Genomic DNA, 24,856 nt, shown 5'->3' on the forward strand with positions numbered 1-24,856 from the left:
GGGACTAAACACCTCCCTCTGCAACTGGATCCTGGACTTCCTAACAGGCCGCCCCCAGGTGGTGAGGGTAGGTAGCAACACATCTGCCACGCTGATCCTCGACACTGGAGCCCCTCAGGGGTGCGTGCCTTGTCCCCTCCTGTACTCCCTGTTCACCCACGACTGCATGGCCAGGCACGACTCCAACACCATCATTAAGTTTGCAGACGACACAACAGTGGTAGGCCTGATCACCGACAAGACAGGCTATAGAGAGGAGGTCAGAGACCTGGCCGGGTGGTGCCAGAATAACAACCACTCCCTCAACGTAATCAAGACAAAGGAGATGATTGTGGACTACAGGAAAAGGAGGACCGAGCATGCCGCCATTCTCATCAACGGGGCTGTGGTGGGGCAGGTTGAGAGCTTCAAGTTCCTTGGTGTCCACATCACCAACAAACTATCATGGTCCAAACACACCAAGACAGTTGTGAAGAGGGCACGACAAAACCTATTCCCCCTCAAGAGACTGAAAAGATTTGGCATGGGTCCTCAGATCCACAAAAAGATATACAGCTGCACCATCGAGAGCATCCTGACTGGTTGCATCACTGCCTGGTACGGTAATTCCTCGGCCTCTGACCGCAAGGCACTGCAGAGGGTAGTGCGTACGGCTCAGTACATCACTGGGGCTAAGCTGCCTGCCATCCAGGACCTCTACACCAGGCGGTGTCAGAGGAAGACCCTAAAAATTGTCAAAGACCCCAGCCACCCCATTCATAGACTGTTCTCTCTGCTACCGCATGGCAAGTGGTACCGGAAAGCCAAGTCTAGGACCAAAAGGCTTCTCAACAGCTTTTACCCCCAAGCCATAAGACTCCTGAACAGGTAATCAAATGGCTACAAGGACTATTTGCATTGTATCCCGCCACCCCCAACCCCTCTTTTACGCTGCTGCTGCTACTCTCTATCATCTATGCATAGTCACTTTAACTATACATTCATGTGCATATTACCTCAAGTAGCCCGGTACCCCCACACATTGGCTACCCGGACTATTTTAATTGTGTCCCGCCACCCCCCACCCGCCAACCCCTCTTTTACACTGCTGCTACTCTGTTTATCATCTAAGCATAGTCACTTTAACTATACCTACATGTACATATTACCTCAATTAGCCCGACTAACCGGTGCCTCCGCACATTGACTCTGTACTGGCACCACCTGTATATACTGTAGCCTCGCTACTGTTATTTCCATTGTCAGTTTAGTTTTTTAAATTTCTTTACTTATCTATTGTTTACCTAAAAACCTATTTTTTACTTAAAAATTGCACTGTTGGTTAGGGCTTGTAAGTAAGCATTTCGCTGTAAGGTCTACACCTGTTGTATTCGGCGCACGTGACAAATAAACTTTGTTTATTTATAAACTCTTCACTTATCACCAACCTCTGTATCCTATGCTGGGTTATATTCATTAGGGCACGCAACAGAAAAACTAAAATAGGCGTTTCTTATTGATAGGTAGTCCCTCCCTGTTTCATTTTGTTTTCTTCTGCTTGATGCGTAGTGAATACGACCCCGATGCCTTCCTGCTCTCGACCTCGATACAGGGATGCACGTTTGTGTGCCTACTACGATATTCACTAGCAATACTAGCCGTACAGCACTACGAAAACGTTGCTATCTCTCCAAGCCAAACACAGTCACATTTCACGATGAAAACAAAAAACAAAAAGGAGGAGAAAGTGAAGGAATGAAGGAGGAGGAGAAAGGAGAAGAAAGTGTGTGAGGAGGAAGAGATGTTTCGCGCAGGATGTCGTTAACGCTATTCACTAAAAAAATACCCTGGGTACGTGACCGAGGAGAGGAGCGGGACCACCCAGAAGATCCTTAGCCTGTCATCATCAACCTACGCTCTTCTCTTACAATAACACAACTGTACACAACCACAATCTAGCCTACTGCTGCAGCTACCAGTAAAGTGCATTGAGTGAAAAGGCTACAGTACTGTACCTTAGCAGTTGTGACGATTAGACTTTTAAATATACTGTATTCCCTCTTAAACCATTCCAGCCTCTCTCCCACTGCTTTATCCCAGCACGGCTACAACACAAAGAGTTCCTGCTGCTGCACAATCTTTCACCGGCTTCAGCAGTCAACAGAAAGGGCAAACGCCTCTTCCTTTCGCCCTTCTACTCCTCCCCTCCCTCCCACTCTCCCTCCCTTCCTCCTTCTCCCTGTCTTTCCCTTCTTTAACTCTACGTCTCCCCCCCCACACACACCACCCCTTGTTCTCTCCTTCCCAAATCTCTACTACTTTTCCTGTTTTGTTTGTAGAGCTGTCAGTGGTTGGCTAGGATCAGATCTGGGATCAGTTTTAGAGAGGCAGGGTGGGTTCTTCAGGCTTGCTTCCTGAGTTGTGCTGTAGATCATGCTGTAGCCTCCCTGCTTTGTGCCCCTCTGCAGCCTCACATAGTGAGAGGACCAAAAAGGGTCTCCAACACGCATACATACCCTTACAGGAAACACAGGGACACGGGAGGTATGCTTTAAACAAAACCCATCACTCCAAGGGCTAGTCCCTCTGTCCCTTTCTTTCCCTCCCTCTCTCTCTCTCTCCTCTCACCTCCTTCTCATTTTAACTAGAGGACTATCAGAGTCAAACTACGATGCCCGTGTGTTTTCGGGACAGATTATTTCCAACACAGCAATAATTTGCTCTCTATGTTTAAATACACTTACGCCATTAGCAGGAGGAAGAAAATTGGCACTTGGATTTCGGCAATTCGTACAACTGTAATTAGACAAAATGAGAGCAATAACAAAAACACTAAAGCCATCCCCAGCGTTAGTTTAATCACATACTTCCTAAAAGCAACACTGGGGCCGAGAGCGCACTATTAGTATGACTATGATTTGGGGAATATTTAAGAATAATGATAATAATTTGATATTATATTCAACAGGATTTTGAGTTTGCCTGTGAGAGATGTCAGTGTCGTACCTATTCCTTGAGGGGACCACCCATATTCCGTCAAAGCTAACATACACGGAGCAGAGCAGAAGAATGGAGAGAGAGAGAGAGAGAGGGAGCTTCCTGGAATTACATCTTTCTGACTTTCCCTCGGAGGGTTTCATAACAGAACCGATTTTAGCCTGCCTCTCCCTGTTCACTGTAAACTATGGTCTCTCTCTCCACTCACTAGCTCTCTCTCCGGTCCCTCTCTATCAACTGTAAATTAAGGGCTCTCTCTCTCCCTCTGAACTATGGTCTCTCTCTCTCTCTTCCACGCTCACTCTACTCTCTCGCCCACTGTAAACTCTCTCTCTCTCTCTCCCCACTGTAAACCGATTACTTTTTCTCTCGTTCCCTCTGTCTGCCAGCTCCTGAGAGCTACAATGGCAATAATGAAACATTTACCAGTCAAATTAATGCTCTGCCGCAACTCTCTGGCTGACACTACCCAGCGCTTAAGGAACATTATATTAAAAGCCATGTTGATGTTATCCAGACAACGCTAGCTTTATTTCCCCCTATCATTTTAGGACAGGTTTGTGTTAACACCACCCAAACAATATGTCCTCTATTCACAAGGAGAGAGCTGGAAAAAAATGTGGCACCATTTCATTCTTAGAGGCATTGCAATGTTAATATGCAGTGAAATGTTGATGCACTGTTTTGCTCTGTGAGTCCATAGAACATAGAGGCCTCTTTTTTCCCCATGAGTCATTATTGTGACACACAACCGAATAACTTTGTCTTCACCACGTTAGCACAAACACGTTCATCTCAAGAGTATGCCTCGGAAACTATTTGAGGAATGCAGCATTTTACATTCCGATGTTAGCCTAGCGTCTTGAAAGGAGCTTTAAGTTACTCATTCACATGCCATTTTAAAAACAACTCCAGAAGATTCTTCCAGAGAACGAAGCACTTTAAGTTGTTGAGAAGAAAAAAAAAGTTGTCAAATGTAACGTTAACATTGGCAGGCCTGTCAGCAGATAACTTACACCCCCTGACACTTCTTCGCCGGATAAACAGAAGAAAACGAGAGCGGGAGGGGAGAGGGAGTTCTACCGGGATACGACAGCAGCTTTAAGTCCATGTTATCCAAAGATTGCCTGAGTCCAAAACTGATTAAAATACACAATATTTGGACTGCCACCCACCGACTTGAGCGTGGGACTAAAATTAACTCCCGAGAAAAAGAGGCAGAACGAAAGAAAGACAAGACAGAACGAATGAAGAAAATATTGATGCCTACACAAACTTGGTCTACTTAGAATATATTCCAATATATCCTTAAACAGCACCAACATGCACAGTTTACTGTAGCGGGGACATGAAAGTAAACATGGTCATGCTATGGGACTCTGGCTTCTACTTTTGGCATCCCAAGGAATGCTCTGTTCTTTTCCCTTTAAGAGAAGAAAAGAAGAGAAGGGGATTGTGGGCCGGCTCCCACCCTCTCAGCTCCCTGGCTCTGCCTGTACCTGCAGGTAAAGAGCAGGCAGTGTGCACATTGCCATGGTGACCCAGGTGTGAGGGTTGGCCAGGTGTGGTTGGAGAGAGGGCGCTGGGAGATATAGAGGTATCCCAGGTATCTGCCATGTCAGTGCTGGGCTGGCACAAGACCCAGGGATTGTGTGGCCAGGGATTGAGAGGGGAGGGGAGAGAGAGGCTAGGGCCAGGGCCATCCTTCACCTCCTCTCCCTCGCTGGGGCTTACTCATTAGGAGATGCTGGAGGAATGTGAGCTATGTGCTCTTTGCTCTGGCCCCTGTCTGGGCCTCTCAGGTGGGGTGGAGAGGTAGGCTGCTGTCACTCTTAGTCACTGTCAGTCTATCCATAGGCTACTGTGAGAGCCTGGCATGGCCATGTACAATAAAGGTCTTCATCACAATCGTTGCCATTATAAATCCTCCTCATCAGCTTGATCATCACCATCTTGAGTTCACCATCCTCCTCTTCATCATCCCCCTGATCATCATATTGTAATATAATCTAACCAATCCATTAAATTCCTGACAATGGCATGCATGGTCTGAGCGACAGATTCAGGCAGCAACAACACTATCCCTGATTCCCTGTCCTACGGTTGGAGACATGAATCATGTCTGGCTCTGGCACTGACAGACAGGGATGGGGAGGGAGGGAGGAAAAGGGTGAGCGAGAAGCTGCCCGAGGGAGGAAACGGGAGGCGCACTCTCACCTGGAGAGAGAGAGAGAGAATCTGAGCACCAGTCAGTCTGTCGGTCACTCCAGCCTCGGCCTGTTCCACGTTGAGGAGGAGGGGGGTCTTAAATCTGTGTGGAAAAAGGAGAAAGCTATTAATACTTCATTCCATGCCATTCCCCTCACAGGGTGCTATTCACTTAATGAGTTCCAATGAAACCTAGTGATCAAAGGGCTGTTTCTGTTTCGAGGCCCAGTTCTGTCAGTGAGTGTGGTGCGAGAGCCAAGACAGTGAAATCTACCATTCTAGACTATGACTTTGACATTCACCTGGGTCAGGTCACCCCAACCGAGCACCTCAACTCCGTCTGACTGGCTTACTCGGAGTCAGGGCTCTGTCAACGCTGTAGGTGTGTCACCTCCTGATCCCGGTGTAGTGTCATTTAGGTGGTGAGCCAAAATCATATTACACTGATCTCAGACCTGCTGGAGTAGAACCTATTGGTGTGATGTTTTATGGTGGACTCGGGTCTTAGTTCAGGTCTGTGTCTACTTGTATGTGTGTTGACTGTCTGTGTCTGTGTTACGGTGCAGTAGACCAGCTAATGGCCTGTACAGTAATGAGACTGTACATCGTCCCCTCCGGAGCTAAACTAAGCTCTGCACAGTGTAACAGTCAATCCTTGTCAGTCAGGTGACAGGCCAGGATTCCCCATTCCCACCCAGCAGTGTTTATACAGGAGCCATCAGGACTGTCTCACAGTCTGCGCTCTGTCTACTCATACACAGAGTAGAGAAACAGAGCAGAGTTTAACTGTAGTTGATATCATGGTCTTTTATATGCTGGCTGACTGCAGACTGACTGACTGACTAATGCTTTGCAGGTGCTCAAGGGGCAGTTTGAGTTTGACCAAACGCCAAAAGGATACCTGTAGGGGTATGGGTATGTATCCAAATGTGGATAGCAATGCAGAGGGCAGAGAAATGTTCCATCTCTGAGAACATCTGGGAGTGTGTGTGTACGTGTCTGTCTTGGTCTGTGCGTGTCTCTGTGCGGCCAGCCAACGTGCGTGTGTCCTGTCCATCGCCACCTGTAATGATGTGTTTGGAAGAGGTTGTCCTCCCTTGGTCCCGTTCAGCGTGATCTGCCTCTCTTCTCACACGTCGGGCCCCTGGCCCCGCCTCGGGTCCATTAACACATTTACTGCCTCTGGCCCAGCCCAGGCTGTGAACCACGCCAGGATGTGGCCACATAAATTCACTGGAGTTTTTGGCATGGGGGAGGCCATAATTTCTGACTCTCTTTCTCATTGCCTCTCTCTCCCTATCCCCCGCTCTCTCTCTCTTTCCCCCTTCTCCCCCTCTCCTCGTCTGTCATGGTACAGACACTGCTGTTGGACCACAAAGGCATGATCAGACCAGCTGCTGACTACGTGCTCATCGTGAACACTGGGAGAATGTGAGGAGGAGGAGGAGTGTAATGGCTGTGTGCATGTGTGTGTGACTGCACATACTTCCTCCCCTACATACTGATGCCAAGGGAATGTCAGCCAACTCAGCTGACCTGAGGACAGATCTCGTGGTGTCAGAGTAGAAGACTTTAGCTGGGACACATCTTTCTTTGGGCAGGATATGAGGTGGCCAAAAGCGTCTGAGCTCAGATTTGTTCGGCTCGATCTCAATACCATCTGCTTCATATGTTAGGGCTCTCTCCGCTCCAAAAGAAATTCATTCCGGGAGAGGTTTCGGTTAGCTCCAATACGGAAGAATTCGTCAAATTAAAGCACTATTCATGGAATAGTGGAGAGCTGAGAGCCCATTGGAAATGACAGTATAAGGACTGACTAAACTGGGTGAGTGACTGGGTAAGAATCTGCCTGCCATGCATCCTTGAATTCTTAAGACACACCATCATTAGTGACTTAGTCTGATGATCACACACGATCCCTCCCAAATCACCACAGATTGCTATTGTGCTGACTTTGGCTGTAAGATTGAGACGAGTGAGGGGAAAGTATTGGGGCTAAAAAAAATAAGAGGTCTAAGACTTTGAGTCTCCACTTGGGGATGGAAAAGGAGACTCCTGCATGCATTCCCAGACAATGGTTCACAATTCCTGACACATCTCCTTGCCCAGTGATTCATATTCTGACTGACTGCTAGCTATAGCCTAAGGTTATCTGGAACAGCTCACAGCTGAGAATCCACCACTGAGACACACTGTAATCATCACAGGCACAAACTGATCCAACGTATTACTGGATGTTGCTGTCCAATCAGGGTGGTGCTAGACAAGGTTCTTTCCCTGATATGCTTGACATCTCAGTTCCTAAACGTAGTGTGTGATGTAACATTTTCGTCAAATTACTCACAGTCACATTTTGGAAAGGAAAAAAGCCTCCGAATGCCTTACATTTCATCATTCTGATAAGAGATTACAAGTTCTGCCCCATGATGGAACCTTGATACATGTCCCAATGCCAGTGTGATTAACTTGGGTTTTTTCGGCATGGCATGTTCTACTGGTGTTTTTAAATAGAACAGTCATTGCAATAATCTATTTTTACCCTTCTGGTTTGGTCCCACACACGGTTCTGGTCCCACACACATCTCCCCCCCCCCCCAGAGAGGCCTTCCTATGTCAGCAAAGACAATACACCCATCACGCCATAGTTAATTCCCATCATCATGGGTTGAACCGGTCAACCCTAGCCCAAGACTCAGTCCAAATGAGATAACTGCCAACAGCTGAGAAGAGTGGACAAAGGAGGATGTCAGTAAAACATTATCTTGCTATAAACACTGTTTTAAGAGAGTCATTTGCATTAGGATTAGTTTATACAGTGAACCCTAAATGACATTGTGAAGACGCAGCTGGGTTCAGAACGACGAGCAACTTCAGTACATGAGATGAGGCCTTTTCCCTTGTCCTTGTTGTGTTATAAACGGCTTGTGCTGTGCCTTAATGGTGCATTTTCAACGTCAGATTCACAATCAGCCCGTATCAGAGCAGCACGGCCCAAGGAGAACAAATCCCACACAAAATAGGGATGTTTTTTTGTACACCATCAAAAGGCTACTGCTCACTGGCTGTACTCCATATGACCAAATATGGAAGAAAAAAAAGCTCCCTTTCCCGTAACATAACTGGGAGAGAGAAAAATGTTTCTAGCTAACATGCTGTGCAGTGAGATACAGGCAGCTCTCACACTCATAACATACTGACCACAAAAGAGCGGGGTTAAAAAGGGCCAGGGTTCAAATAGTATTGGGAATTGTTGAAGTACGTTGAGTGTTTGCTTGAAGTCTGCCTGGCGTGCCAGATGGGGTGGGGTTTGCACTTTTGCGGCTAGTCCACAGTGGTTCCACTGCCCCGGGCAAGCTCAATCAAGCACAGTTAAACTATTTGAAAGATTTAAAATACTATTTGAACCCAGGTTTGGTTAGGGCTGGCTGTATCTCTAAGCAACATGACGGATGATGCAGTCTCTCTGGTGGCATCTCTGGGACAGTGCAAAGTAAACCCAGAATAGTATTAGCCTGGCTTGCCCTAGGACAAGAAGGACCACATTGTGTGCAACTCTTTATCTTTGTCTGGCTGGATCTCTATGGCACAAGCGTGTGTGAACCTGTGGTAAAGGCTGACTCCATTTTAAGCCAGTAGGGAGTTGAAAATACCTAACCTTTCTTTGTTCATTTTTAGAAAAATATACATTTTCCTCTTTCACGAAAGTGCTTGCATTCTGCACTCTAAAGCCGGAAGGGTTGTACCGTAGGTTACATTCCTCTTGGCTAAACAGTCTCAATCCGAGGGGTCTCAGCCCTGCGCTGCAGTTAGAAACCGTTTGTTTATCAGCCCCCAGACTATTTGGTCTCTGACAAATGCCTGCCACTATTGTCAATCAAAGAAGATAACCAAACGACTGGCCAAGAGGAAAAACACTCAACTCCACAGTAGAACAAAGCAATAAGGAGGCTCACTTAGCTTTTTTCTCTCTCGTATTTAGTCAACATGGAGTGGTTTTAACTTTCAGCATGTAACCTTTGAAATAATACATCAAGACTCTAGTCCAGATATCCAGAACGTCAACTCATCTCAATAAATATCTGCCTCCGCTCTTGACGCAGGTTAGCGTTTTTCATCATGAATATTGTTCTGGAGGCAGCTCTGTAGAGTGGTCACTAGCTGGCACAGCCACAAAGTCATACCATCTGATCTGAAACCTAACCATAACCTTAACCACACTGCTAACCTTGAATTAAGACCAAAACTAAAATAATTAAAATCCTGAATTTTTACAATATAGCCAATTTTGACTTTGCAGCTGGCCTATCTAGCGGAAATCGCACAGTTCTGTCTACAGGACAAGATTCATGACAATAAATGTCAACCTGCGCTCTTCACACAGGATATCAACAGCCTTTGTCTCGTGTAATTCCACTAGGACATACAGTACACTAACTGTCTCCATATTCTTTCTATACCGACGTTGGTATGAAACCACTCTGCAGCAGTTTGACAGAAGGGGTTGGGGGGGGTGTACTGAATGAATCCTATTTAGTGGACAGGAAACTCACTCAGTGAAAACACACTTACTCACGACCGGAGACTTTGACGAATGACTCTCTCACCCCAGGAGAAAGGCTTCCTCTTCCGTCATCCTGTCTGCGTCCCAAATGTCACCCTATTACCTATATAGCGCACCTTCTTCCAAAGTAGTGCGCTATGTAGGGAATAGGGCGCCATTATGGGACACGTCCCGTTCGTGACAACCCGCCATCTTGACACCTGCCGTCTTTTAGTAGAAACGCCCTCCGAACGGGCCCTGAACCACTCCTCAACAGATCATTCATCTGAGGTGCACTGACCAGGGAGAGTAGCAGGGCTGGGGTGTTGACACCTACATGATGTGTTTTACTCAATGCAAAGCACTACTGATGCCAGCACAACCAAAAGGTCTGAATCTGCTACTCTGGTATTGCTCTCTGTCTGCAGTTTGGGGGTCACTCGGGACGGGAGCACATCCTGTACCAAAATAGACCTGTGTGTCACTAGAGGCCCCATAGTAGGGGCCCTTACTCATGTATGGCGCATGACAACATAGTGAGTAACAGTCCCCACCAAACCGTCGATCCGAGGCATTCCTAGTCGATCGCCAAACATTTCTAGAAAAGAATAACGATAAAGCCAATCATTCCTACATTTTTCTGTCTCGCGCTGTTGGCAGTAGGTGGACTTGTCTCAGCTGCCCTGCATGCCGGGTAGGCGAAGTGTTCCCATCTTTACCATTTCATGTGTCTGAAGGTACAAACTCCGCTTACTCCGCGTGCCCAGAGAGCAAATCAAGCGCACCTATAGGCCTACCGCTAGCCAATCGGATTGCTCAGATCACGTGTCTGTCTGCAGCTTCCTTGAGCGTACAGCAAAGTAAGTTGATACTGTGATTTCAAAACATCGAAAACCACGACTAGAGAGAGACTGTCAACGAATACAGCAAAGAGCTTTCGTTTTTATGAGTGAGTTCATGTTTAAGTTCATACTCAGCAGCACTGTCAACACTTTTTTATAAAAACACTGCTATATGCCATAAAATGCGCTTCTCCACTTGCGCTGCAACCAGCAATGCAGCTTCAATGAATGAGTAGCAAAGAGTATCTATAGGCTTGCGTTGTTGTTAATATTATTATTATTATTAGCAGCTTGTGTCTTTTTTAAAATCAAGGAATATTTCACTTTCTCTGGTCATAGGAGTAACAACATGAATTGGTGCAGAAATAATGCAGTGTGACTCGAGTTTCGCCGCCAGCTGGAATACGGTCGCCCCTTTTTGGTCAGTCTTAGCTGAGGGACGGTCCGACTGTGAGATGCTCTCCCTCCGCTGAGACTGACCCACAAATCCAGACACAATCAGTCCAGTAAAATAAAGAAATCACATGATTTATACCCACTGAGCTGTGCCTCACAAGTAATACAACAAGATCATATACCTCGAGTTTTGAAATATACTTTGAAAATTGTCTGAGAAGAACAACATTGGCGGGGCAATTCAAGCGTAGCCTACATGCACTGATAACGTATTGGGACTATAGCCTACTGCACAGACCTCGTTGCTACAGAACTGTTTGTAACGTTGCATGTTTTTTAAGGCCTACGTTTTTTTAAGTCAAATTTTTTAAAGAATTCTGAGGCGTAGATCTCGGTCTTCATTATGACTCAGAAAGTGATCTTGACTCAGAAAAGTTTGGGGACCACAGGCCTATACAGTACATGTATAGCATGACAACGTCATAGCCACAGAGGCTAGAATGTCCCCTGGTAAGCAGCTTATTATAGTTTGGGCCCCTATTCATATTCAATCTCCCATATGGTACATACATAGTGAATCACATAGTGATTCATATAGCTAGACAGGACAGGCACTTAGCCACCAGGCCTACAGACCAGTGTTCCTGCTGTAATCCCCTCTTGATTTGACAAGAACAAGGCATTTAAAACACAGCCTCTTTAAGGGTCCCTGGGGATCTGGGCTGAGCTGCCCAATTTTCTCCACATAATTATTATGACCCAGAGCAGTGGGGAATGGACTCAGACAGACACCGTATCTGTCACGGCACCTGGAACACATGTTCTGGAACATACAAATGTATTTCTCATAAAGCCCTGAGAAGTTCCTGATGTGTCTTGTAAAGAAAGAAAACAAGTATCGTACGCCAAAACATTTCTGACAAGTTTCCCCTAAAAAAACGTAATTATGTTTTGCGGAGATTGAGAGACCCGTCGATTGCCAGAGGGAAAAAAATGTGGCTATACTTTCGAGAGAAAAAATTACTGGAAAAAAAGATGAATGAAAACATCTGACTGATTTATGTGCCTGGTCTGTATCACAGTTGGAGAAATGCCTTCCTGTCATGCCTTACATGGAAACATACAAGCAGCACGAGCCGCAACGAAGCCATGGCGCAACCGCTTACACACCAGGAGAAGCTTGTGAGGCCTGCTCAGAACATGACACAGACACTGACAGATGTTTGTGTATCGCCTTTTTTTCTGTCTGTGTATACCCAGGGGGCCGTGTTGCCCCACAGAAAATTGGTACCATGACCACTGCCTCAGAGCATACATTTTCATCAATCCGATCCTTTAGCCACGCGCAAATCTGTAAATCAGGCTGCGGAATGTGCTTTCTGAAGCGTTGCGCAAGGATATTCAAGGCTATTATGTGACAAGAGATCTTTCAAAATAAGGGGCCTGTTGCATTCCTGGGAAGAGATAGGAGAAAGAGAGAGAGAGAGAGAGGGGTGGGAGATAGAGAGAGAGAAGATTAAGATTCTAGCTCTAGCACGATGACCTCACCCGAGGGCTATTACTCTGAGTGGACGGGAAAGGTGGAGAGGTCCAGCATTTAGGCTACTTCGAGACCCCCTTGGGAAAACATTTTGGTTTGTTTAGTGAACAAATACGTAAAAAAAAAAAAAAACTGTCAAGATAACTGATTATAATGGAGCTCGTTGTGACGGAGTTTGGAGAATTTAGCTGTGATGGCTGCCGGCGCTGTTGTTGTTTTTGAAATACGAGGAAGAGATAGAGGACGAGGTCTGTTGCTCTTTGCATCCAAGCGTCACTCAGCAGGCCTGAGCACATCTGTATGGGGAGGGGGGGGGGGGGGGGTCACTGCATTGGGGCTAAAGGCAAGGTGTAACACGAAGAGATGTGTTCAGTAGCAGTACAGACTGATGAATGGGAATGGGAGTGGAAACCGTGACCAGAGACAAGGGCTAATTTATCAGTCAAGCTCCTCTCTTCCGTAAACTCCTATCTGTTGAGGTTCTCATTGCACTGCTAAAACAATGGTCTTAACTGTGATGTGACGGACGTAACGAAGCTGTCCTCTGGTCAAGTCTACTTCCCACCACCACAACCAAATCCCTCTGCGAGATATCCGCGAGTGAACTGGACCATTCTAAACCATCCACTTCATTTTGAAGAGCCATATCAACAACACCACCATCTTAGACAGAAACCAGGAGTCTCCTATTCCAACCCTCTTGGTGTTCTAGAGATGCCTTGCTTACGACGCAATGTCTAGGTCTGTCTGTGTGTAATACATATGAACGCCTACACAGTGCGTTTGCCTCTAGTGTAAATATTGCGCTCCTTCAGACTCGGAGCCTGCAGCTAGCTCAGTGTAAGGAGAGTGTGATATAATTGGAATCGATAGTGGTGAGGTTCAGCTCCTCAAGACCATACATTCCTGTCTGAGTGGAGAGAGGAGACAACCCTTCTTGTGCCTCAGTGTTCTCCTATCCAGGAGGCTAGGCTACACCATAGGAGATCTCGTTTCTGTGCATATTTCTGCTGGATGCTATTATTAGCGTCGCAGAGGGCCAGCGGTCTGTCTGGGAGGGGTTGTAATTCTGTGTGGCCCCCCCGAGGCGATAGTGGGGGCCAGAAGCCATTGATCTCCATAAATCACAGGTATATATATATATATCTTCTCCTAGTCCTGTCTGTCAATAGGCCCCATCCGCACGCAACTTCCACACGCAAACAAAACAAAATCTCAATAGATCTCAGTAGCATAGCCATTTTTGTCAGTGAAACTTCTTGAGCGTTGGCAGTTTGCTAAATTATGTCAACTCAGCGGTGCTTGTCTGTCAGGACAGAAGGCCGTTCCTTCTCTTCTTCTCCCCGTGGCTCTGACTTCGGACTCTGCTGCCAGGCATTCCAGGAAACAATAGAGCTCTAGGAGACATAACAAAGCACTCGCTCTGTCTCTTTCTCTTCCTCCTTCACTCTTTCTATCCCAGTCTCTCTCTCTCCCTTCTATCTTTCTTTCCCCATCTGCCCCGTCTCTCTGTTTCTCTCGCAACACTGTCTCCTCTCGCTCTCTCCCACTACTCTTTTTTCATCTCTCTCTGTCTCGTCCAGTCTTGGAAGCCTCATGGTTAGTCTTCTCGTGAGTGCCTTAAGTATTTTTGTATAATGGCTCGTTGCCTCAGTTATACAATTTCAGACTATAAAGTATTTTTACGTGACTACTAATGTTACATCACTGACACAACTCTAGGTAAGAACACTACTCCTCTCTTCAACATGAGGTGACTTTTACTGCCAAACGAAGGATAAAATTCAGCTTTATAGGTTAATGCATGCTATTTAAACCGTCTAATTCCTAAATCTATTAGAATAACACATCTCAGACAACCATGAAGTTGTAAATAATTAAGTAGTCAGTTCAGGAGAGTGCTCAGGTTCACTTTATAGGGGTTCGTTCAGTTTTAGCTAATGGCAAAACTGGAAATGAGATTACTCTGTAAACTTAAGTATAATGGGAACAAATCCGAAACACTCCCCCGTTTTCTTTTCTGCTAGTAATCTGATCTGAAGGAAAACCCATCTCCTTTTCACATGACACCCATCCACCTGTGCCACACACACACACACACACCTTATTCACTTCCAGTCTCTTCCCTCTGTTTATGTATTGAACCTGAGTGACTGGTATTTCATTTCGGATGGGCTCAAACCCTGGGCCAGGCAGAGGTGGTGTACTATTACTGGTCATTAACTTTAACCTGAACTAATGGCTGCTTATTATCCAAGGCGGTCCCCCACATGTCTGTCATAGTAAACGGGTGGCACAGAGCTTCAGGGCCCAGACCAGTCAGACATCCTCTCCTCTGTCCTAGAGAACCTGCCAACCCGGGGCAGACATAGACACAGGCCTCCCCCCTAAAAAGCCACCATTGTTCTACTTTTTCCTGTGTTTTGTTACTCAGCTGCTGGGTTCATTAAAGCAGGGCTTAAATGAGGCCTGCCAGCTTGTCACCCCCAGCCCCCCTCTCTCTTCTAACCCTCACCCCTAGTACCCAACCCTATCCATCCCAAATCTCCAACCCCATCAACCACACCCCCTTCTACCCTCCTCATCCAAACCCTCTACCCTACTCAACTGCCTCACACCCATCCACCAAACCAACCCTTTAATCTACTCCCATCTCACCCAACGTCATACGCCCACACCCCTTCCATCGCCCCCACCACACTCCTCTCCCGAAACCTCCACCCCACCCAATCGCATGTGTTCAATCTATTCGACCCGTCTCACTCAGACAGAGTTAGCCTTGTCTCGTCTTAGCTAGCTAGAAGAACGCTCCTCCTCGTGAAGACCCGTCTGCATTTATCTGACGAGAGGAGAGCCATTAGCGCTAACGGGCCTGTAATTAAGAAGCGCTCACGCTCCATTAATGAGCACTTCGTTTAGTCTAACCGTGCATTGCGTAAATAAGCAGCGGAGCCTAGCAGATTTGCTCCATTGTCTTTGGGTAGCCTAGCATCACACTTGTTAGCGAGTTGCTTGTTAAGAGTTGTTGTTTTGTTGACATAGTGTCCTCATCTTGGCATGTGTGGAATTGACTGACTGCCACTGCTTTTTGCATTTCAATTTGTTAGCCGGTTTTCTCGGTCTGTCAGACTATTGATGCTACAGATTGGGTCTTGTTCCATTAAATAATTAGGCCCACTCATCAATTTATCTTTAACTCAAGATGGCCGACCTGTTAGGTAGAAGGGTTGATTTTCAATAGTAATAAAACTACTTCACTATACTTGAATCAATGACTCAGCTATCTTCCTACAAGTGTACGCAGGAGAGTTGAAACCCAGCATGAATCCGGCTAGCACCTCAACAGCCATTAGCACCAGACACATTGCCCTAGACCTGGGCTGTGTAACAATAACATGACTGATGGTTTCTCCCAATCACCTTGAGCAGGTCTCTCATGAGGTCAGACATTCTCGTTTGCCAGCCTCTCTGCCTGCAGAGGAGCTCTGATTAAAACCCTTTCAAAAGGCAGTGGCTACGTCCCAAGTGGCACCCCATTTCCTCTATAGTGCGCTACTTTTGATCAGAGCTCTATGGGGCCCTGGTCCAAAGTAGTGCACTATTAAGGGAATAGGGCACCATTTAGGACTGAGCCTGTCCACCTGCCAGCTTCATGTTACCCAACAATGAAGTGAATTTATGAATTACCCGATACTGAAATGATTCCAAAACTAACAAATTCAAGCTGGGCTCGGGTCTCGCACAGTACTGTATATGGATGAGGGGGATACTTACATTCCCCTTTCTCTGAAGTGGGGGATAAGTCTTTGGCATTATTAGATGCCAGGAGAAAGAGAGAGAGAGAGAAAAACAACACACAGTAATGCGCGCACACACAGTAATGCGCACATACACACACAAAATAACTGCTATATTGGGGATGGATCCTCCATGTCAGCCATTTTCGATGATTTGATCTCCAGCTTTAATCAGATTTCATTGCCTTCCTCTGTATGGAGCAATGACATGTGAAGTGGAAAAGAAATGGAAGGGGAGATCTGCTCGCTGCTCCGCTCCTCTCGTTGCTTGTAATACATTCCTGAGCAACCCTCAGAGGCTTATATGTCAATGCCGGAATATGCTTCTGATTACAAGGGAGAGAGTACACTCAATAAATACACTCTTAAAACAATTACTACTGCTCCTAATACCAGCCAGAACACAGACCGGGCTGGCTAATTCAGGTGGATAACATTACTGGAGACAATTTGAAGGTCTGCACCTTTAAAACATAACATTTGGCTCCAACAGGAAAAAATTGCAGCCGTCATCGCTTCGGGATTGCTGCTGTGCTGTGCAAGGGAGCGTTGTCCAAAGCTGTAGCCCTGATCCAGACAGATCAGAAGGATCCAACTCAGTCTAACTGTATTGATACCGTAGTTCCAAAAGTCACATCTTTTGAACTGAAGCAGCCCAATCAACATAATGAAGCGACAAAGTTTGTTACACCATTTTTTTTTAAGAGTAAACTACATACGGACTTAGATGATCTCCCAATAAAGTGTTACTCAAAGTAGAGTAGTGTTACAACTAGCGCAGCACATCAGCATCCTGCGTCATACCAGCCAGAGCCTAGACTTGTGTGACACACAGATGAGTAATATCCTCATCTCTCGTGTGCTCCCACAGTATGGAGAGTCAGCAAGAAAGTGCAGCATCCTGCCTCCAGAACCCTACGCCTGCATAACTCGAGGTTTCACAGACACACAAATCATCCATTGATGTCAATCGGAGAACTCGATGCAAATCCTCCAGTTTCTCAAATTAAAAAAAGGTACCACTCTGCGTGTCTGAGCCTGAGGTAAATCCAATGGCTGTATATGAATGGTAAAATCCCCTTGTTACCTAAGAGCCTGATTCCTCCAGCTGCTCTGTCCCATGAGAGCCAGCATTCATCATGAAATCACCACACTCCCCTTTGCTCTCACCACCTCCACCATCCATACAGTACCACACACGCACGCATGCACACACAAATTATTATTAAGTAACTGGTTCCAACACAAGAAAATGTAGGCAAAAATTCAGTAAACTTAAAATAATGTGTTTGCTAAAATGTTCATTCAACTAGAAATGATTTTTTGGGCTGTGGAACTAGTTACACACACACACACACACACACTGCTTTTAACATACAACATTTCCGACACACATTGGCGTGTTCATTTATACAGTAATTAATATTCAACATTTCCTCACCTGGGATTTGAATTCACAACGACACAGTTCACAGCGTTCTGATCTTCCAGCTACTCCACCATGTCTGTGTCAATAACTGATTTCACCTGTATCGCTACACATTGGACTTAAAAGTAAACCTCAGATCTGTTAAAAGTACACTCAAGAAAAACTATTTTATTTATCATTGTGATTAAGGAATAACATTAAAACAAGAGTAATATGCCCCACCAACAACCTTACAGAAAAACCAAACATGGCTTAAATAAATCAATCAAATCAAATAATGAGAGAATAGTCAGATTAACTGATAACACAGACATGGTGGCAGAGCAGGAAGCTCGGACTGCCATGAACCAAGAGATTGTGAGTTCACATTTTTTATTTAACCTTTATTTAACTAGGGCAAGTCAGTCAAATTCTTATTTACAATGACGGCCTACCCCGGGCCAAACCTTAACCAGTGAGGTCATGTGTTTGGAGATGGAGAGAGAGTCTATGAATAGCGGCACGGGTATGAGGGAACAAACGTGTGTGTGTGTGTGTGTGTGTGTGTGTGTGCCTGTGTCCCAGGTGAGGACATGTTGAATACTAATTACTGTATAAATGAATGTGCATAACGTAATCATGTGTGTCAAATATGTAAGTTGAAAACATTGTAAAGTTAAAATCAGCCTTTTTTAGGTAATAATTTACAAAAACAATAATAATTTCTTGTTGAAAGAGTATATGAGACAAATTGAGCAAAGACATAATTTTAAGTTGACAGAACTTTTGCCTATGTTTTCTACTGTTGGGCCAACTTAAAATGTTAAGTTCAGGTAACACTTTGACCGAAAAGTTGAGTAAACAAATAAAAAGGCTGTGGAACCAGTTATTTAATAATAATTAGTTGAAACAACTAGATTTGAGGGTGTTTTATTTTTTTAAGTGCACGCACACACACACACACACACACACACACACACACACACACACACACACGTTCCCGCATACCTGTGTCGCTATTCATAGACTCTCTCTCCATCTCCAAACACATGACCTCACTGGTCCTCCACTCAATAGCATCTTTCACACACACTGTTGGGATTTACCTCACTATATTACCTATATGACCTGTAATTCCCACAGTAACCTACAATATGGGACGTTTAAAAAGGTGATGAACGATCAGCTTGATCAGCTATGTTTATTTAGTTTTGGTGGCTGAGGAGAGGTGGGGAGAGAAGGAGGAATGTTAGCTGGCTGTAAAGGGGGGGCGTGAAGAGACTAGTGCCGGTGGACTGGTCGAAGCGCTAGGCATGTCTGTGGTCCCTATGACTAGACGCCAAAGGAAAACACAGAGCAAATCAGCTCGCAGAGACATTTCCTGTGCTTGTTTTATCAGATGAGGAAAGAAGCCCAGGGGCAAAAGGCCTGCTCAACAATGTAACACACTTTCAGCCCCGTCGTCATTTTTGGAGCTGAACATAACACATCTTTAGAGGATGACATAAGTAGTAGTGTATGAGTCTCGGGGTAGTGAACTGAACTCACGCTCCCACGATTACCCCCAGCCTTGAGGTTTATACCTTGGGGTGAAAATTTTTACTTTTACCTTATAAGACTTGGGTTGAGTAAGCCAAGGGATCCTGTACCATCGCCCATCTACTAAAAAGAGAATTTGTTGTGAGTGAGTTGGATGTGAAAATATCCTTATACAGCTGGTGGAGTTCTGGAGGCCTCGCTGCCTGCCAACTGGCATTCGATGGGTAAATGTGCCAATTATCAACACAGTCTGCCATGCTACCAATTAGGGAATCTGGCCTTGAACGATAGCACTTCAAAGTCTAAGAAATGTAGGAGAGGTTTGATCTAAAAGGCCTTCTAATCTGAGCCACAGCAAAAAAAGAACGAGTGTCAGTGTTCTTCTTCGTCACCAGGGAGAAATCCAGACTCTTCGTTCCCCAGAAGAGTTCTACTACTGCCAGACTCTCCATACCAAGGACTGAGGAGACATACGAGCCTGGTTTGGCACGGGTTCTAAAGCAATGCAGAACCTTTCCATTGCAACCTGGCTGGGTAATGAAGAACAACAAACAGAATATAAAGTTGAATTACAGAGAGGATTTCATGCCATGAGAGGAAAGATTAAAAAGGAGAGTGAGGAATTTTTGATTTATATATTACTAACAAAACATCTGTAAGCCACTTATTGCATATTTGCTGGGTCCTAAATAAACTAAATCTAGAGTTTCAGTTTCAGCTGGCCGCTCTTACTTCACAAATTAGGAATGCCACATTTGACCCATTTTTTGATCGTCACCAGTTAAGAGTTAAGCAGATTCCTTTTCCCCCCTCAAATTTTCCAAATGTGCTCCAACTTTACCATATTATACAACTTACTGTGTGGTTCTGGATACAGTGCATTCAAATTACATGCTATCAAAGCAGAAAATAAATAACAGTGAGTATGCTGTGGCCAGAGTCCAGGGCAGAATCACTTGAGGTTTAGTTCCATGTCAATCATCCTCCACTTCAAATGAACTGAACACTCCACGGGAACAGTTGTCGAGAGGACACAAATTTGAGCTTTGTGCTCCAATTCGATTTCTCCCTTGGAGACATTGATGATGTTGACTCTTTTGATCAAAAAATGAAGAAGAGACATCTTTGTTGTGTAACTGACAGCATATAAAAGATGGCTCCTCGAACCCACAATATATCTTGAGGCGGCAAATCTGCATAAAATCAACCCAAGTGGCAATAAACTGAACTAGGCAAAACATGCTTGACATACTTTAAGTTGTCCATAATAAGACAAACCAGAAAATAGGCTCTGGCGAACTCTAAGAACACTGTGTATGATTTGATTTACATGTCAACATGTAATAATTTTCAACTCCTTGCAGAACATTTGACAAACATAAATTGAATATATTACAATGGTAAGAGGAAAAACGAACAAACGAATAGTTTGTGTTACACAATTTCCGATGCGAGTTCTCTTTTTCGTACTTCAGTTTAGTTGGCAGCTTCTCTCAGTCGTGGTAATAGTAACTGTAGGCTTGCAGGCTGCAGCAGAGATATTAAGAACTTCTGGAACTGAATACTGCAGTGGATTAAACCTCTGCCTCGCATCACAGAGGCACTGCAGGACTCTAGGTCTGCATTTACACAGGCAACCCAATTTTGATATTTTTTTCTCTAATTGGTCTTTTGGCCAATCAGATCAGCTCTGAAAATATCTGATATGAAAAGATTTGATGTGATTGGTCAAAATTGTGCTGCCTTTGTAAACGCAGCCAGAGAGACACACAGAAAAAAAACGGCGCTATTTCTCATGAGTCCTAAGAGGACGCCACCTTTAAAAGACATTATGCTTCAACTAGCCTTCTCTCAAATACTAACTGCATCTAACAAATAGCCTCTTCTCATAACCACAGTGTCTCCAGGCACTCCTTGAAAGAGAGAGGGCCTGGATTCACATCGTCCTCAATAACTTCATCAGCTTCTCAACCCTGAAGACAGTGGTATTGATTCCAGAGTAGAATGTGTGTTTTCACACCTGCGGGGACCTTGAACACGAGTAGCTCAGCTCAGTCAGAGAGCAATGAAAAGTTATCTAGTACAGTTAAGGGGGATCTACTATATTGTTTGTGAATCCAAAGGCTGCATTTAAGCCCTGCCCTTGGCCACAATCTATCGCATGCTCCAGGATCAAGCCTCAAGTCTATGTCCAAGTCCCATCCCAAAGGTCCAACCTTCGGCCAACTAGGCCTAAACTCCCTTCTCTGGTCCTTGAGGGTGTATTCTCCTCCCTTCACCACTGGTCTGAAGCCATCTTTATGTCTTTTTGAGTCATGATTACGGTTATGGAAGAACTGATCCTGAAACAGTCTGTAAATGAAGGGCAGAGAGAGCAGAGGAACTACAGCCTGTACTACACAGGGCACACCAGGCTCCGGAAACCCTGGGCAGTGTTCCCTACATCCTGCCCGGGCCCTAGCCCATGCCAAACCCTTGTTATCACTGTGCAGAATTACCTTCAGACCCCCCTTCCCTCTCTCTCTCCGCACAGCACAGCGCATTACCCAGGCTCTTTATACGCTAAAGAAAAGAAGACGAAAGAGGCAAAAAAAAAAGGCAGAAAGAGACGAAAAAACTAAGCCTGGCTGTTATGCATTCCAAAGGCTATTCCAATCGTCTGTCAGCAGGTTCAATCTGTTCCTTATAAGGCATTCCCCTCATATTTTCCAAACACCGCAGTGTTATCAGATACAGCTTCATGGACAATTACTGTGCTGTCTAGCTTGGAGAATTCTACAGCTCCATAGCCCCCTAACCCCCTTCTCTACCGTTCACTCACTTCACAGTAACTGCTTTGTAATCAACCGGAGATCAAACGGAAGGCTGAGATAAACTACGTTGAAATAAAAAGAGGTGGTTGGCTGGTTGGCCCAAGTGATGGTGGGATTCAAGTGATGGTGGGATTCAAGTGATGGTGGGATTCAAGTGATGGTGGGATTGCACAGGACATGATTCCTTCAAACTAGTTGGGTGGATTCATTTTGGAGTTATTGCATCTCACTGCAATGGTTTACTGTACCACAACGCGCTCCGATGAGAGAGAGACAAGGTTCTTGGAATACCACACACTGTTTGGACAGTGTTGAATCAGTGAGTGGCCTCCTAAAGCCAGTTATAACCTCAGCGTTTCCTGTTGCTTTGATAAACTTAGATATCAAGTTGATTACTCAGATGAATCATGGTTTAACTGGGCTCAACTGGTGCTGTGTAGCATCAGCTAGATCTAAATAGGGATAAGGATTCTAGCCAACCCAATGCAGATGGTTAAGCCTACCCCTGATGTGGGCCAAGGCTGTCATTTAGACCTCCAGTGGAGAGGACCTGACGGATCCTTTGCTTTCATGACATCCCTTGGCTCAGGCAATTGAAGACAGCTAGTATTCATCTACAAGAGACAGTAACATCCCACACCACAGCGCAAAGGCCATAGTTTACTGTTGGAGAATGTCCAGTGCTGGCAAAGGCTCCCCACAAATATTTGGGGATATATTTTGGGTAGACAGAAAATTAAAGGAAAATGCTTTTAAGTGGAAAATTCTTTATTTTGTGTAAAGGAGGATGTTGTTTTGTTTGTTTTTCATTGAGGCATTATCAAGTTAAAACTAATGCATTCATAACGTAATTATTTATATAAGTTAGCCCACTGGCAAATACCAATCAAAAGCATAATTAAATCATCACATGCCACATTACCTGAAATTGTCAATTAATATGCAGCCTATGTATTGTCTATTATAATGGAGAGAGATCTGGCTCCCATCCCTCTCCATGAGTTTGGAGACTGCCTCATATTTGTCTGATAAGAATCTATGGCATGGGGCGGGTAGGGACTGAGGGGACATTCCAGAATTCACATCCAGATCGGTAATAGGTTTTGTAAAGTGATTTTCCATATAATAAAACATATTATTTTCGAGAACAACCACATTTCATTGCCATGCACAAATAATCTACATGAACTCTTTAATTCTTTATAGTTTCAATTTCGTTTTTGAAAAAGTAATTAGGAATCTGCTGGTTGTGCAGTTTGCTGTAAAAATCTATCGTTTTAAAATTACATAATAAATTGCAGCATTGCATAGCCCCAAAAGAGCATTGCACAAGTTGTCAACATAAGCACTACGTTCGTGCGCGCTACACACATTTCACCAAGTTGGATAAACAACACAAACAATTTCGGAGGCGCGAAACTTACCTATTGAGTTCACAAAGTAAACTATTGTTGATTCACCTGGTTAGCAAACAACCACGAAGCAGGCCAGTCAATGTAGAGAGATAGAATCGGCCTTCGGATCGGTCTGCTCCACAGTATTCAATAATAGGCTACTACAAAGCGTAAGCCCCTCCCTTCAAAACATAATCGCACACATCTCTCATAATGTTTACAGCTGGAGAGCCCTATGCATTGTCCGTAGTCTGGTCCAAAAGCTACCAAACCTATGTATTTCAAAATTCACTCTGGCCAAACTTGTCAGTGAAAAAAAATACACGATGTCAAAAGTCAAAAACTCAGTCCATCACTTCGTAAAAAAGTGAAGAAATAAATGCCGACATTGAAAGTAATAGCACAAAAAATCGAAGCAGCCAAAACTCACTTGCAGAATACCCTTTTTTTGGTTATCCTTCAAGGGGCCTCTGAAAGAAAATCCTCTGTCAGGAAAGATCATATGAAATGTTAATCTTGGCGAAAAAGGCGGCCGTTTGCTCAAACAAACACTTAGAGACTAGCGTAAAACCTATTTAGAAAGGACTCAAAATATCCCCCATTCTTCTGATACATGCTGGGATTAACCAGGTAATAAAGTGCGATTTTTTACACATTCGTGTATTGCAGGGCACCTTTAAAAATTTATAGACAACGTTTTTACTCATTCAGTTATGTAATAGCCTACATTTTTGTGTGATTAATTTGGTTGAGATGTCATTCTTATCATTCTGGTCCATTGTGACCTTTTTTTGTCAACAAATTTTGAGCAAAATTAAGTTGAAAAGCGTATTTTCCAGATGTTGACATCAGGTGCATTTTAGGTGCTAAATGAAAGGTGAAAATACATATTGTCTGGACATTGAAAATACTTCATTTCCAGATGTTTTCAGGGTAAGCACAAGAATACTTTTCCAAACCTCTTATTATAGGAAAGAGGAGCCAACTGAAGATTGCAACATAATGTTCATTATTTTTCCCATCCGTCACGTGTACAGTGCATTCAGACAGTGTTCAGACCCCTTGACTTTTTCCACATTTTGTTACATTATAGCAGAAAATGATTAAATTGTCCCCCCATATATCTACACACAATAACCCATAATGACAAAGCAAAAACAGTTTTTTAGAAATGTTTGCAAATTTATATATAAAAAATGGAAATATCACATTTACATAAGTATTCAGACCCTTTACTCAGTACTTTGTTGAAGCACCTTTGGCAGCGATTACAGCCGCAAGTCTTCTTGGGTATGACGCTATAAGCTTGGCACACCTGTATTTCTCCCGTTCTTCTCTGCAGATCCTCTCAGGCTCTGTCAGGTTGAGTGGCGGCAGGTAGCCTAGTGGTTAAAGTGTTGGAC

At 44.6% G+C, this 24,856-nt stretch overlaps 1 protein-coding gene across 9 annotated transcripts in view; it reads right to left on the reverse strand.

The window, feature by feature from the left end:
- LOC139534192 (caldesmon, smooth muscle-like) overlaps positions 1 to 23,726 on the reverse strand; it is a 56,426-nt gene extending 32,700 nt beyond the window's left edge. For 5 of the 9 annotated variants that reach the window (XR_011666920.1, XM_071333080.1, XM_071333083.1 and 2 more), the window contains exon 1: positions 1,995 to 2,234. The gene's annotated coding sequence lies outside the window, so the exon portion shown is untranslated. Of the gene's footprint in view, positions 1 to 1,994; positions 2,235 to 5,193; positions 5,288 to 23,483 lie in introns of those variants that run through there. The other 4 variants (XM_071333085.1, XM_071333081.1, XM_071333084.1 and 1 more) reach the window with 3 other exon arrangements.
- Positions 23,727 to 24,856: the final 1,130 nt, after the last annotated feature.

Source organism: Salvelinus alpinus, chromosome 11 (genome assembly GCF_045679555.1).
Source record: "Salvelinus alpinus chromosome 11, SLU_Salpinus.1, whole genome shotgun sequence".
NCBI lineage: Eukaryota > Metazoa > Chordata > Actinopteri > Salmoniformes > Salmonidae > Salvelinus > Salvelinus alpinus.